At 43.0% G+C, this 16,677-nt stretch overlaps 1 protein-coding gene across 2 annotated transcripts in view; it reads right to left on the minus strand.

Annotated features, from left to right (window-relative positions):
- The window catches only part of PCDH15 (protocadherin related 15), an 862,106-nt gene extending 845,980 nt beyond the window's left edge, over window positions 1-16,126 (minus strand). For both annotated transcript variants that reach the window (XM_042793586.1, XM_042793062.1), the window contains exon 1: window positions 15,688-16,126. The gene's annotated coding sequence lies outside the window, so the exon portion shown is untranslated. The remainder of the gene's footprint in view (window positions 1-15,687) is intronic.
- Window positions 16,127-16,677: the final 551 nt, after the last annotated feature.

A 16,677-nucleotide genomic window follows, 5' to 3' on the forward strand; every position in this document is an offset into this window, starting at 1 on the left:
ACACTTCTGTCGTATTATCACTTTTAGACATTTGTGGCCCCCCACCCCCTATCATAGAATGGTTTGGATTGGAAGGGACCTTAACGACCATCTAGTTCCAACCCCTTTTTTTTTCCTGGGACAAATGAAGGCCAAGGTCAGAAGCACAGTAAATGAGCAGCTCTCACCCAAATCATTGGATCAAGATCCAGCTGTTGCCTTCAAAACCTCCCAGTAACTTTAAAAGAAGCATTTACAAATAATTGAAAGAGCCCTCGGAGATTAAGAAAGCATAAAAAAACAGTGAAAACTGCCAGCAGTCAGTTCAGTTACATGTCAGGCTACAGCTGCACATTAGGCAGAGCAGTACAATATACAGCAAAAATTACTCCTGCCATGCATTACAGCCAGAGAAGAAATGGAGCCTGGTGACAGAAAGAGAGAAAATCCAGGTAATAGAGCTCATCAAAAACTGGGGGAAGCATTTCTGACGAAGGATGAACAGTTAAGACAGAAATTGAGGTTACACTGATGGTAATTAATACAATTACTCCGTGGAAGACAAAGTTCAGAACATCTGAAACAGTAGAGTCAGGTTGTCTACAACTTTAGAATATTCTAACATATGAATTGCATATCCTGTCACTACAGTAGTTTCAAACATTTCAAAACAACAGTGATATCACTGATTACAGGATAGGAAATACACGTTTCTAATTAAGAAAAAATAGCAAAAAATATCTGAGCAACTAAACTTACAATTTTGTATCCCGTGTGTACAGAGCTTTAGAAGGGAAGACTATGCTAAAAGACACACAAGGTCAACAAAGAATTGGCAAACACGAGAGGAGTTCGCTTCCCAAGACCCACAAGCATCAAGCAAACAACAGTTTTTCAAAAATATTACTAAGGTAGCAATAAAACAAAGCAGATGTGATGCTCCCTCCACCCCCATCAGAACTACAGTGATATATTTGGTACAACATCATAGGGGAAACTATTCCAGAGAAAACCAGAACTGGAAGAGCTGGTTTGAGGAAAAAACAGGAATAGAATTGGAAAGGAACAAGCCTGGAGGAGGGATACAGCAGAGCTCCCCTAGCCAGCACTGGAAAACCCACACAGAAGTCTTAGGGAAGGTAAAGCAGACAAATGAGGGGTTGTCCACCCAAGAAAGCAAGTTTATTCCTCTGGATCTTTTAAGATGTACCCACCTTGATGCGTTTCAGGTTTTAAGTGAGCTTAATTACTTGGATGTACACACAACTCAGTTTGGCTCTACATACTCCAGTAAAGCTAATCAGATCCTGAAGAGCTTAGAGAGTACCCTGAAGAAAGGCACAACACACAAGCTCTTTGACAAGCTGATTAAGATACCATCAGGCTGATTAGCCCCAGCCCTGGCCACGATGGACCCAGACTGGTTTTCTGAAGACTCAAGAGTATTTCTAAATCATATTCCACATTACTGCAAATAACAGGAAGGGTCCCTGCCCACGCTACAGACACCAACCTCTGGCTGGCCCCATGACAAGCCTGCTCAGAACCACAGATGTTCTGGAGATGCTCACCCACTCACAGTTTGCATGAGGCCACGGTTGGCTCTGTGCCCATATCAGCAAATCCCACAGCTTTTTACTGACTCGATAGGATGATGAGATATACACGCTGGTCTTGCATGGAGCTGGACTGGATGCACAGGGCAAACCACTAGCTCGGGCTCTGTTCTGCACAGAAACATTTGCACTGTCCTGAACCAAGCAAGGTTGCAGCACTAGTTCTGCCTCTTTTGTCCAAGGAGGAAAAGAAAGATTGGGTTGGTTGGGGACAGGAGAGCTGCTCAGTTTCCTCATGAAGCCCCTATACTTTGTAAGCTGACTGGGGAGAAAGGGTATCAACTCTTCCTAGCATTTCCCTAAATGGCACTGTCCTCTGACAATGCTCCCTCAACCCTTTCTCCACTAACAGCTGTTAAGAAAAATGTTTGGTTTAATCCTTGGAAATGGCAAAATTGCAGACTGCCTACACTGTTCAAAAACTGAGTTTTTCATTGATTTAACAAGTTCTTAAACGCAGAAAATCCTCAAGCCCCCAGATGAAACCTAAGCGCACACCTTTTATAGGTCATGCTAGGAATGAAGCAGATCTCACAAGAGGAGAGTGGTTTGCTTACTCTGGGAAACCACAGGTGAAATGCAATGTAACCCTTTTCTCTACAAAATGCATTGTGGAAGCAGGGGACACCAAAGAGGGCAGAAAACTACTTAAGCAAAAGGACAACACTAGCACAATAACAATTATGAATATATGGGCCATAAACAGGCATAGATTATAAATGAGAGGCACAGTCATTTGAACAATCAGCCTTGCATCAAGAAGAGAAGATGGAATATTAACCATGACATGCTTTGTTTTGCAAAATGGAATTTTCAGTGCGGCAGTTGCAGTAGCATGCAACAGATTCAATGACCCAAAAGGTCCCTTTAAGCATTATATACCTGTGAGAATTTTAACAACAAATCCACTTATTTGAGGACTTGGATGAAACGGTTTTCTAAATGATCACTCAAGAGAGACAGAAAACAAGGAGAGCTTAATAAGGAGTAAGGTACAGGTGAACACAGCAGATCCATGAGCAACGCATTTATGGTAGTCTAGCACAGAAGGCCATCTAATAAAAAGGGATCTCTTATAAAGACCCTGCCAACACTTTGGTTTGTATTTTAAAGGCTGTGTCCAACGTTTCCCATTTACTTTTTCATAGTCTTCTTGCAAAAGTAGCAGGAGGTTTGGTTTAAAAAAAAGGCCAAGAACAAATTCAGTTTCAAGTACTTATAAGAAAAACCAAGAAACTAAAACTCACATTATTTTAAAGAGCAGTATAACCCTTACATAATAGAACATTTGGGAAAAAAAAACCCAAAACAATACAACATAATGTTGAAAAACGAGAACGGCACAGAACACAGGGAACAGGACTTTGTTCCGCTACCTAACGAAATATTTGAAGGGAAAAAATTTGTTTTTCCTAGTATTTTTTTTTTCTTCCTCCTCTCTAATTCTACCCATTTCAAAAGGAGCCAGTGTGCACAGCTATCTCAAAGCAGATTAAAAGCTAATGAACAATCTTTTGCCATTAGACATGCCTACCTAACTTAGAGTCAACACTCAGCCTTGCAGTTGAAAGGTGCTATTTTTGTTTCTAACAACTTTCAAAAACAATTTTCCAGGTTTTGAGTTCCTTTTTATACATTTGTTCAGAGTCCAAAATTCATTAGTTGTGCTTCGGCAGCTCCCAACTGATACCATTACACAATATAATCCATTCCTTCAAGCTCCGACACTTCTCAAGTACAGAATGTAAAAAAGTTTGTTGCTTTGTTTGTTTGGTTTTTTCCATATAATGACAGCAATGAAACAATGCACAGGTTGAAATAGGATTGAGGGGGAGGGGAAGGGGGGGGGGGAAATAACCTCAAAATATATGAGCAGATCTTCATATCAGCAAAGCTTACTCTCAGTTGCTAACAAAAATTCAAGTATATGGTCTGCTTGAAATTGTAAAAGGGACAAACAGACTGGGATGCTTTATTTAATCCAAAATACCCACATTGCAGTTCATGTTGCTGTCACAGTTCATTACCAGCCCGATGATTTCTAACACCGTACATCATTTCAGCAGCATTAAAGACACTCGTACCACACAGCTATTTAAAGCTTCTTTCCAACAGGTTACTTGCAGCAGCAAATCATGTGTTTGTAGGGTTCCCCTCCACACCCCCAATTCCGCATGACTGTGACACATCATTTAACACCACTGTAGGCAGTCCCACGTGCAGGGACCACCTTCCTGTAATGAAAGCACAGTACCCTCTCCCGCTACATTTAAGTCAGCTAGCACTCTCCAGATTGCAAAGTGGGGCTACCAAATTTTTTCTGTCCACAGGTCCGCCATTTCAAACTATTTCCTCCATGTAACACTCAAGGAAAACAGCAAGCACAGATGTTAAAACGATGAAATACAAATGCATTATAAAAACCTGCTGCACAGAATTTAGCATTTGTTCTAAAAGTAGTATGATAACATAGACCAGTCAAAACGTCCAACTAAATGGTTCCATTCTAACCACAGAACAAGTCCCTGCCAACAACTCCAGACCCTGCCATTTGTGAAATGTATAGATTTTAATTATCTGCATTTGGATGCATATTTTTGAAGTAGATACACTTTGTTTTACTCGACTTCTAAATCTACTTGACAGACATGATATCATTATGATGAAACAAAGAACTAGATTTAAACATATATACAGTTACTGAAGAACATGCAGCAGGACAAGTCTGGCATACAGCTCCACAGAACAGTGTGTGGCAATCAGACTGGGGAACTAGCAACATCTGAAAAGGAATCTTTAAATACATGTATGAGAGAGTAATGCAGATTAATCCTTCTTACCCTGGTATTGGTAATGCTCAGGGCAGCTACGCTCCTTCATTGGCTACTTCAGATTTCATATATCAAAACTTTCGTATTAAGCTGTTCCTTTACATACAACAAACTCAACATCAGCCCAGGAATGCCACCGTTTTGCAGGAAAACAATAAACTCTTATATGTACACTGAGCACGTACGTATCTATCAGCTCTGATTTGAACAGAGGGTGTAGAACAAAAACTAAAAATTTCTCCATGGCTTTTAGGGGGATCTAGAGACCATTTAAGCATGCGTGAGTGGTCATATAACTAAAAACACATGAAACAAGATGTACTGTTGGAGCTCCTTTTGCACCTTGACCTCGACAGCGGCTGTGAACAAGACACCACACATGTCTCATCCCTGCTCTGTTTCCAAGGTCCCCCCAACACCCCAGGCAGCTCAGCAAGTGAGGCTGCAACATCACCCACCCCTGTCCTTCCCCCGGGGGAAAGGAACCCCCCCACCCCCCTGCTCAGCACCAACCCCTCAGCACGGCCCCAAGGGGTGCTGCTCCAGGGTATTAGGCACTGGTCCATGGTACAGGGTGTGATCCCAGGCTGCAAGTTCCTCCCTGTGTCTGGAGTTTCACAGCCTCATCCAAAAATTCCACAACCAACTGCAACAAACTGCTTCCGCAGGCAGCCTAAAACCAGAACACGCTGTGGTTTGCCTCACTGCATTTGAATACGCGATGGCACATTTTCTTCTCAGGGTAGAAAAGGGGTGTGGGGGAGAAAGCTCCGCTCACAGGGCAATAGTGGCTTCCTAAATCTCCTGCTAGAAAACTACCTGCCGCTGTGGTCAGTGCATCAACACAGTCTATACCAGCAATGAGCAGCATGTTATCCTTAACCCTGTAAAATTACTTATGCTAAAAACAATCTAGCAACCAAAAAAGGGGGCACACTCTTTCTGTGGCACAGAAGTCTGTGGTGCTAACTGCTATCAGTCTGGGGATTAAAGTCTTTTCCCCCACCACTCTGAAAGCGAAAAAAAAAAAAAACAAAAACGTAGCCAGCCTTGAGAACATGCCCAATGTGTTACAGTCATAATTTCTTACCAGCTCCCTTTTACAGTCTCTCTCACCTCAAAGTCTGCTGCTTTGAGCATAATGTTAATTCAAAGGAAACTGAGCAATGGGGAGAAGGAAGCAGTGTTTCTACAGATGTGAATGTCATGTAAATGTCAAACCTCACGTTAAAATTTGATTAGGAGACTGAAGGGAAGGGGAAGAGTATCACTGTAAGTAAACCGGCACACTAGCAATGATCTCGGCCTGCCTGCTTGCAACATAACCTTAGTGATGGATTTAATTATTATTAATTTTCCACGTAATCTTAAACTGTAATTGATTTTGGTAAAAGATCATATATAGCAATGTAAGAACTGCAAACGAATGTTTGTTGACAAGATGGATCTACACAGTCTTAATACTGAATTACTTGTGTGCTGTGCCTGCAACTATACTCAATCAATTCAAAAGAATTTTCTTCTTTTTTTTTTTTGCATTACAAAAAAATGCCCATCTACTTAGAAAGATCAGGAGCATATGCACCCATTCATTTGTATGTGCCAGTGTCAGGGGAAACAGAAGGTGGCTTCACGTTAAAACCAAAAAAGCAGAATTCCAGCAGACACTAAGCAGATACAGGTAAACTTTGGAGACCATTTAATTGCAATTTTGTCTTGGAAAGGTAGCATTTTTCCAAGACTGCACAACCTTAGTTGCCACATTTCTTAATGAACCTTAAGTACTAGCTACTCTTGTCTCAGGAACTTCCTCCCTACTGAGTGTCCTCAGTTCTGCTCGTTTCAGGAGGCTGGATGTCTCCTAGACCAGCTCAAGTATTTCAACAGCCCCAGTAACGTGAAGATGCTGCTGACACAGGGACAGAGACATATTTATGTGCAGAGGCAGGAAAAGTTGTTAGATGAACTGGAGCTATTGGTTTTAACCACAAGTTAAATACTTGCTTCGCTCTAAGAAGTGGAGATAGAAAAGTCATACAGTAGCATCCATATTGGCAAACACAAAGTTAGAATGCAAAAAAATTTCCAGCCACATGATGCTTCTTCCATCAGCTCTATATGCCCTCACCAAATCACTACCATCACCCAGCACACAGTGACTAGCCCTGGCACAACCAATGCCAGCCTCAAATCAGTTCAGAATGAATCTCAAAACAGTCCAGCAATTGCCCTGAAAAGATTACTTTCTACCCAAAAAGCAAATTCTTATCCCCAACTTGTCTTAGGTGTGTGTGCCCCACAGAGGACCGACTGCATTTTGCACTAGCCTCGACATTTTAGCTACCTGTTGTGTCATCAAAATAATCTGCTAATTTCTTCCACAGGAGTTCTACAAAGACATCTCCAGAAAGAACGTGGAATTTCATGCCCTTGATGACATCCTCTGTGGTTGACAGTCCCAGTCATAAACTTGTCACTATCTTGATAATTGGTGAGAGGGCAAGAGGACATAACATCCATATCTCTGATGGATAGCTCCCTTTAGTTTGAGACTCCCTTAATAGTTGGAAGATTTTTATTATTTTTCTTAATCTGCCTTCAAAGATATAAGAACAGGAAAATCATCAAAGACTCAAAGGGAGATCGTTGTACACCCAAAAAGAGAGTTAAGGGATTTCAATAATCCTCTGTCCTTTACCTTCAATGAGGCAGTCCTAGGCACTACCTTCCACTGCTTCATTGTTCTTTGAAGTTACAATCAGGAAGATATAAAGCAAAAAGGGAAGTGGGTTGCAGTGCCAGTGGACAAAGCTTCAACCCATTACAAATTTCATGAACAGTCTGATCCATCTGTTCAGTAGTTTCAATCCCACCAGCGTACTTCAGACCACCTTCCTAAACGAAAAAAAGACCACAGCAACAGTACTTCAGCTTTTCTGACCCTTCTGTAGCTGCCATGTTGTTAAACATCTCTTCTCCAGGTAAGCCCCTAGGTAAATCTAGATAAGCTGCTACAAAAAGGAAAAACAGCACTCCTCACCAGCCTTTCACCTCCCTTTATTTTGCTTCCCATGTTGGCTGCCATACAAAATTCCATATTGTGATAGAGGATGCTGCTGAATTCCTGGAGGCTGTACACTCTGCTTCTACTCCCAAATGTAGCAGCGACTATGTTTTCAACAGAAGTTAACAGTAACTCATTCTCTGGAGTTTTTCTAAATACAAATAGATTTTTATGAGCTCAAGTTCTGCCCCATGCCTCACCCATCATAAATCCCATTTTATTAAAGAGTCTACAGTTTTAAAAAACCAAAACCGTGATATAGCCACCATCTGAAATTCACCAGGTGCATTCATCCAGATCTTGTAAGTACTTATGTAAATAACCTTGTTTCACATTAAATGTTAAAATTCTGATTTGAAGAAAGAAAAAAAACATCAAACCCAACAGAAGTTTCATTTTCATGACATGCATTGCTCTCAGATCCTGGTAGGAAAAAAGAAAGAAAATTTTTAAAATTAAAAAGAGAAGTGAAGGAAGGACAGTCAATAATCTTATTCCGCAGACTATGATTGATTTGGGCACCTATAGGGGAAAAAAAAAACCTCCAACTTAAGTAAAATGAGTGAGCACTAGAAAGTTCCTTAACAAAATTGCTGCAGTTCTGATAGTTATTATGAACAAATTTATGCTAGTGGACATATGAGTAGCAGTTCAGACTGTTCTTGAGAGATTTAAAGATCCTATTTGTGAATGTTAAATAATATAAAGCTCTCATAAGCTAAATGGATTCAGAAACCAATCAATGTTTCTTCAAAGGTAACAAGCTCTATTCGGAGACCTTCCTTAGCAGACAAGAGAAAGCTGAAGAAGGTATGTAAGTGCGATTTGTACAAGTGAAGGAGTCCAAGATATTCTCAGTATTACAAATGCTCTGAAGCCTTAAAACCAAGATAGTTCATTTCAGAACAACTCAGATATTTTTCAATTTTACTTTCAGGTGTTTTAGGAAGAGGCCACAAAATCATTTGCCGGATCCCACTTGTGGCCTTGTATCACAGATTGCCTTTGCCTTCTATGTAATTGAAGACAAGACTTCCACTCATGTCACGCAGGCAGGCTTCAGTAAAACCTACACCAAAACACAGAATTCATTTGCAGTTCACCGTGACCCTTCCACAGCACCTCCTATTTGGTTTGGGAGTTCTCTTAGCAGAGCTTTCCCCCACCCCCCAAAAGACCGTTCTGATTCAATAAAGGAAGAAACAATTGCCTTAATAGATTGCACAATGTGGCACTCAAAAATTGCACGAACACATGAATATTTAAATACTACAAAAACCAAACCTTTACAGCGCAGAGAGACTAAACCCAGACTTTCATGTTTCTACAACACGCCAATCAAAATATTTCTTTACCATAGAATCATAGGATGGTTTGGAAGGGACCTTAAAGGTCACCTAGCTTCAACCCCCCTGCTATGGGCAGAGATTATTAATACTTTAAGAATATATAGGTTTTCATTTACCGCATTTAACTTCTGCTCACCCATCTACCACTTTCCTTTGACAGAGACTAAAAAATAAGAACAAAATTCAAAGGCAACATTGTATTTCTGCTTCAAGTTGTTAATTTTTCCTTCTCATACACATGGCACTTAAATTGTCAATAGTTAATCCCATTAAAGTGCCAGTTTCAGTTCTAGCTTGTATTTACACTCAGCTTAGATGTAACAAATATAAAGTATACCATAATATAATTACTTTCATTGGGCTGTCTCAAATATTTTCTTTCTTCAAATTTGCAACCTCTGCTTGAGGACAACAGCAGAGAAGACAGACACAAGTTATTTCCTGTTGTTGGATACAACAGGAAAGATTTCCAAGTAAATTATTTCAAGTTTTGATATTAGCCAAGTGTAAAAAACAAACAAACAAAAAAAATCTTCATAAGCTATAAATTCAGTTTATTAGATAAAGCACAGGTCTGTTCAAGGAAGACTCTTGGGAATCAGTATCTACCACAGTACTCAAGAATTCAAACCATCACATTTAACCAGTACCTATTTTCATATGCTTAGCTAGGTAACGTGGATATTGCCAAGCGAAGCGTGGATTAGCACAGACCTGAAACACAGTGACTTTACTGCTACGCAAACTGAAACTGGTGGCTGAGCACTTGCAAGACCTTTCCCAGATTCAGCTGAAAAACTCCCCAGCTGTTCTCCACATGCCCATCACTCACTGCTCCCAAAGACCTGTTTCCCAGCCAGCCTTACTGCTACCCCATTTCAATAAAATCAGATTAGCTTAAACAGCTATTCTAGAAGATCCGAGCTAGTGGAAACCCAGAGGAATAGCGTCCATAGCTGTCCCTGACCCAGCCAGGATCATCTGTGAGGTTTAGCGCATTCATCACCATTGTGTACCAGAGTGACCACACTCTGAAGTTACATAGTCACACATACCCTTGTGTACAGAAAATGCACAAAATGCAGTTAAAAGAAAGCCCGACCAAAACCAGATCAATACTCAAGTGTTGTTTTTTTAGTTTGGTTGGTTTTGTGGTTTTTTTCAGTGTTTTTTGTTGGGGTTTTTGTTGTTTGGGGTTTTATGTGTGTGTGCGTGTTTTTGTTTTTTTTTTTTTTTAAAGCATCTCTCTCCTACTTCTGACAGGATGTAACCAATTCCGCTGTTTAGAAGAGATTTTCTCCACAAGAGTCACGAAGAACACCTTTCACAAAAGCATTCTGCCCGTTACTCTAAAGAACATTGCTGTGAAGCTTTAACAGTTCTTGTAGCAAGCAAGCTACGGTGACCTGTTATCATTACATTTGTTTAACTAGGGAGATACTCCTAACAAACAAGAAGTTAAAACTGTGATCCGCAAGAAGAGAGCACAATGCTGCCTGTTATCATCCCTATGTTGCTGCTCATTGGCCGGCAAAATTTGAAGATGCTGGTTCGAGTAATACCCTTATACTTAAATAGAACTGTTAGCTTGGAAATAGGGTGGCTCCCCCCATTGCTATGATATAGGAGGGATATCAGAGAAATCTGGGATCATACAATCACCTGGTGGCACGCAAGTGCTGCAAGATGGCAGAGTGCTAATCAATACCTCCGTGCACTGCCCCGGAGCTGCTGCCGGCGAGGCTGGGAACCGGCCCGGCGCCGCTCGTGGAGCCTTCCGGGGGGATAGCTCCCAAGACACCCGGAATTTCTACAGGGTTATCTCCCTTTTACCAAATGCAACCAAGTGCCAGATGGAAGACAGCAAGCACTGAGACAGCAGCACTGTTTCTTAAGATACAGCAAGGGAGGAAACAGTAGGCAAGCAGAAAAAGCTGTAATCAACTATTCAAATTACACTGGCATGCTGGGATTAATATTCATATTTTTGTAAAAAGCACCACATGAAATTTAATGACAGAGTGATAAAAGACTGCAGTTCTACATTTCATCCAAAAGATTAAATCACTAACACTCTCCAATGGTTGAGCTCTGAACCACAATTTGAACGGAAACCAAGAAGAAGCATCTTTGTTCTGTTTAAAATATGTGACAAGGAACGACACGAATGAAATAAAGGAGACAACCAACAACCTGGCTTTGCAGGAAGGCTTCCGAGCTACCACAATAAAAGTCTGTAAAATGGACACATTAACAACCCTGCTCACACAGCCCTCCCAGATCCTCACACAGGGCCATGTATGTGTTCGGTCTTACAATCTGGGTCTTAAGCCACTTTCTACAGAAAATGTTCGGGGTTTTTTACGGAGTTTTTTTTGTTTGTTTTCTGAGTGTTTTGTTGTTGATTTTGGGGTGTGCTTTTGTTCTAATAGAAATGTGTATTTCTGGAAAAACAAAGTTTTTTTATTCACAAATTCTTATCCAATTCCGACTGCCTAATAACCAAAATAATAAATAAAAGCACTGATAAAAGTAGCAGGCTGTATTTTTCTCCCACTAATTATATCACTTCAGCAAGAACAGCATTTTACTGCTTAAACATGATCTTCACATTAGAAAGGGCTCAATTTTACACTAAGTAGGTGCCCCCTGAAGGCGTTTTATCAGAAGTATTTTTCTCCTTACATCCTTCCCAAACACCTTCCAAAATCTTTCTACCAGTTTCTATCAGTCAGCCTTGGGTTTTTACTTTGTTGTTTCTCCTGATATCTTGAATGGTTTGTTGAGGTTGAAAAATGAAACGTATGAACTAAAAAAATAATATAGTAGTTTACAAGTGACAGAAGATAACCGCAATCTTTGTGACACTTCACTTTCAACTTTCCTCTGTTTCTCTTCTTTCTTTGCCCTTCATACTGCACTATGTCAGGGAATTCATTTGAACCAAGACTGCGTCTTTCTATGTTGCAGGGCATTCTCATGATGGCAGACAAAATAAGCTGGAGGAGGACAGCAGTCCGTGGCCCTTCCCGAGGCAAACATCCACAACAGCAAGGTTGGTTTGTTTGAAGTTCCAAGCAAAATTAGGATAAAGCCCAAGATTCCTCTGTTCATCTTTACGCTAAGATTCTAACCTTGGTGCTACCAACATAAACTCTCAGTAACCACATTATTTCAGAGTAGCTATTCCCAGTATGAGCCAGCACAGCGGGCACCTGGCTCCCCACTGCTCCGTGCTGTCACTGCAGCTGCAGCATCCTAATGGAGATATACCTCTAGGCTGCTTGGTCATCAGCTGCCCTCAAAAAAACCCTCGATAGAGCTACCCAGCAGACAAAGCTCCTCCAAAAATCCCAAAAGAAACCAAAAAGCCCTAATTAGAACCATCGTCTGCATTTCCAACACAGGCTGGAGGGCGGGAGGGGGCTGGCTGCCTTGCTCGTCCCCCCCTCCGCAGCGCTGGGGTTTGCTGAGATCCAACACCTCCTGGAAAGCTCATTAACTCCAGCCAAGGACTCTGGACAATCACACTGACCAGGCTGAGGATCTGACAACAGGGGCATCTCTGGGGGTCCAAAGCAAATGCAGCCACTCTACAGCTATAGGTCACCCTTCCCAAACGCTCTAATGGTTTTTCCCTTCCCAGGTTAATCCAGAAAGAATTCCCTTCTCCTTCCCACACCCAAAGATATATGCTTTGTACATATATGTGTGTCATACAATGATCAGATAGATAGATTTTATATATACAAAACAACCAGTATTTTAACTTACTTTAGCTCTTTGTCACCAGCTGGTAACAAAATAGCTGGTCTGTCACCAGAGATTATACTTGTTCTAACTTTTGTGTTACAGCTTGAAAAAAATTCAGTCAGGTATGAAGTCACCAAAGAACAGCATGTAATCCTAGCAGCTAGGAAACACACAAACCCACTGCCAACAGGATTATACCAACTGCCAAAAGACAAATCAATTCCAATTACTGCTGACTTAGTATTTATTGTAAAATCTTATAGTAAACCCCGTAAGCATCCAAAATTGCAGGAGCATCTTCTCCCCCAGAAGGCTGCTCTGTTGTACTGTTACAAGCTTTTCAGGCACTCAATGCATCCTTCCCCAAAAGATTTCTTGTCAACAAATGCAGAATGCTCTAGTAGCAGCAAAATGAACAGTATATACCTGCAAGGTGCTTTCTTCCCTTCATCAATCAGTTGATTAGTTATTTTTAATTAACATATGAAGCTCTGATTGCAGGATTTTGAGCATTAATCTGCTCCACTTTACTGGTTTCTGTGGTTCACATACTGAATTCATAAACTATTAATAGGACAGAACTAGAAAACCTGGTTTAAAATCTCAAACAGCCATTTGGCTAGATCCAGGCCTGAAGCTTGAACTAGTCAGAGTTACCCATCTGCATGCTTTAAATACTGGGCTAGTTGGCTATTAATTCAGTTTTCAGCTATGCACTCAAAGTTTGGGAGAAAACTAGCTGGTTCACACAAAAGCCAGGCCTCATTTTGCCAGAGGTCTGTTAAGTTTACTTGAAGTTATGATGAAGATCCAAAAGCCACCTTCATGGGGTAAAAAGGTTCGGTTTGCCAGACCAGTGGGTTTTACATTAGACTTACCGTTACAGCTGAACTAAGACCTATCTTCAGATGTTGATGCTTAGCTGGATAAAGGCTTTGATGCAAGCACAAACAGAAAAACAAAACAAAAAAAGGAAGGCTAACATTCATACCATTTTCCTGTTCAAGAGCATTCTAACTAAGGTGAAGTTGTTTCCAAAAGTTTACTAAATCCATTAAAGGAAAAATGTAAAGCTACTGGCTTTGTTTCCTTCACCTGTTTACTAACAACAAGCAAAAGAGTTTTAACAACAAATCATGCCTTGGGTTTGAAGTTGTTCACAAATTACTTAAATCACAGAGGTCAGTGGTAAATCTTCATGCATACCAGGCTGCTAACAGCATGGGAAGAAGGAAAGGAGCCAGAAGCAAGAGACCTGAAAGATCCTACTTTTTAAAAATGTGTCTCACTAAGCACAAACGTCCTGAAGTGTACAGATCCCAGCAGCAAGACTTAATGAACTTATGGAAGATTTATTTTTAAAACTGAGAGAAAAGAACTCGGGCCAACTTCCAACTCCTGTCTGATATCCACGCTCTTAAATCAACCCTGGTAAAGTTCTATACCCTGTAATTCAGTCCCTGAATCTGCTTCTGAACTCCACGGCTCCCATGCACCCAACCCAGCACTGCAGTGTACCTGTCGCTGCAAACAGACACCAGCATGTGTGACAACCCGGGGCTGTCCTACAAGTAAAAATGCATATGCATCACAGATACACAATGTAGCAACTCAACAGACATCGTGCTTCAGACTTCCAGTAAAATACAAAAAAAAAAAAAAAAATCAGTGCCTAAAGAACAGATTTCAGACACTCATACACACATTTACACAACGGGTACGATGCTTAGTTGGTAGATGGGGGACCAGTAAACAACAGCAATGTTCCCAAAAAGCTGATTGAAACTCTTTATCTGCAAAATGCACATTACTCACATTAAAAAATATTCAGGAGGTTGCTCTAGTAACTATTGCCATTTTAACAAAGGAATTAGACATTCTTACACTTTTCCAAAAACATGTACATATTATCATTTGAAAGTTACAGAAAAAGTATTTATCGTAGCCAGATGTGAAATGCTGCACTATTAAACTTTGAATAATAACTTAAGGAAGCCTAATATGATGCTATCCCTTTACCAGTCTACAGTTTTCTCTTGAAAATAAGTGTCAACTACAGTCACTGTGCCTTCCAGAGGGTGGCATAAGGGGGCTTGCCAGATCAACAGCAGCTGAAGCAAGAGGGTAGAGGCAGTAGTCTCTGATTTGAAGCAACCTGCCTCAAATTTGTGACACACCAAAAAGTTTCAAGCAGGATGGATTGCCACCCTGTTACTGTACATGCTGGGCTATGCATGTGACAAGACTATCACTCCTGCAGTACCAACACATTCCTAGTGCCTCTTTAGGAGGCTGAGAAAAATCACCCCGTTTACATTATGAGATTGGCTAGCCGTGTGGATTGGGCTTTGCTGGGAAGCAGGAGGAAAGCAGCTTTCAGAGAGAACTGAATTTGGAAGAGGTACAGAGCAGGAACAGTTTGCATTCATTCCCAGCTTGCTACGTGGGATCGTGAGAACATTTCCTTTGCCACTTCAACTATACCGTCTGATTTTATTTTTAAATCTCTCTCTCTCTCCCCCCCCCCCCCCCCCCCTTCAGTTTCCAGCCATCAGAAAGCAAAACAGTTCCCAAAGTGAAAAACATACTTAACCTGCAGGCACCCCAAAGAGCAGTCCGACAGTTTTAGGTGTCATGAGCCACCTCCCATCAGGGGGGTGGGTGGGAACAAACACGGAAACGTTTCCTCCTTAACTTTTAAGGATGGGAGGTGGGAGCAACCTGCCTTGCAAACACGGAGGGGTCCTCCCCCACTTCGAGGGACTCTGAATGAGTCAACGCGAACTGCCTTGCATCTAAGCACCCCTCCAACCAGCACACACCTCCACCTAAATCGACATCCACGCAGCTGGCGTTAACGGCCACTGCCGAAACACGTAAAGGGGCTGGAAAGCAGGGGCCTGCCCCTCCCGGTACGTGCCCCCCCCAGTCGACACCACCCACACGCCTGGCTCGTCCTTCCAAAAAGCAATCTCGTATTTCTCAGGCTCCAGCCCACAGGGCTGACTGCGCCGCGCATCTCTCAAGTTAGCGCAACATTTCGAACACAGGGCTCCGGTCAGCCACGGAGGAAGGTTAAAAATCCCATCACCTACCAGGAGTCGGGAGACAGGGGGTCACCCTGCCGATGCCGCTCTCGGTCCGCCGCTGCAATCCCGCTCCCAAAGCGTTCCCGGGGCTTTCTGAGCCCGAGGAGGCGTCTCCCCGCAGCTTTACTTTACCGTTACCAGGCAAGGAGCTTCCCCTCTCCGCCCCGCAGAACTCCCCGATACCTGAAGGGCTGAGGCACTCGGGCAAAGGCAGCAGACACGGCACCCAGCATCGCTCCGCTTCCCCCCAAACGAGCTCGGAAATGAGATGGAACAGCAGCCTCTCTCCCGCGCCAAGTATTACAGGCGCGGAATACTAACCGGTTCATGTATTTTACCGATTACCATACGCGGATATCAAAGGCTAAACGTTGCATTTCTTCCACTAGCCCTTTCAAATTAACCGTACATTGCAAATACGACAACACTCGAGGTCACCGCTTCTCCTCTGCCTGGCGGCAGGGACCGATGGGGAAGGAGGGGAGGAGATAGATGGGTGTTTGTCCTCGCCGGAGGAGGCTCTCCAGTCTCCGGAGCCCTGCCCCAGAAGGGGGAGGGGGGGGGGGGGGGGGGAGAGTCTCGGGGCTGGGGCAGCCCAACGAGCCGCGGCAGCGGAGGTCCAGCCCTCCCCCGAGGCATTTTCACCTGCACCTCCCCTTCCCCTTCCCCCCCCCCCCCCCCACTTACCCCCTTCCGCCAGGCGCTGGGAAACTTTCCGCCTCGGTGTGGACGGGGGGGGGGGGCTGGGTCCGCCGCCGGGTCCGTGGGGGGAGCGGGGGGCAGCGCTGCCGCCGCTCCCGCCGGCTGCGGCTGCCTGCGCGGCGGCTGCGCTGGGGCGCGCAGGGGCGGGAGGAAAACTTTGGGGCTCGCGGGGGGGGGGGGGGAAACGCCGGCGGAGCTGACCGACCCCCCCACCTCCCCCCGCCTCCCCGCACCTACCCCCGGCGGAGGGGGCCGGGGGAGCGCCGTGGGCTCAGCCAGGCGGGCGGTGAAAGC

Source organism: Tyto alba, unplaced genomic scaffold, assembly GCF_018691265.1.
Source record: "Tyto alba isolate M040663 unplaced genomic scaffold, T.alba_DEE_v4.0 Super-Scaffold_1, whole genome shotgun sequence".
In the NCBI taxonomy this organism is placed as follows: Eukaryota; Metazoa; Chordata; class Aves; order Strigiformes; family Tytonidae; genus Tyto; species Tyto alba.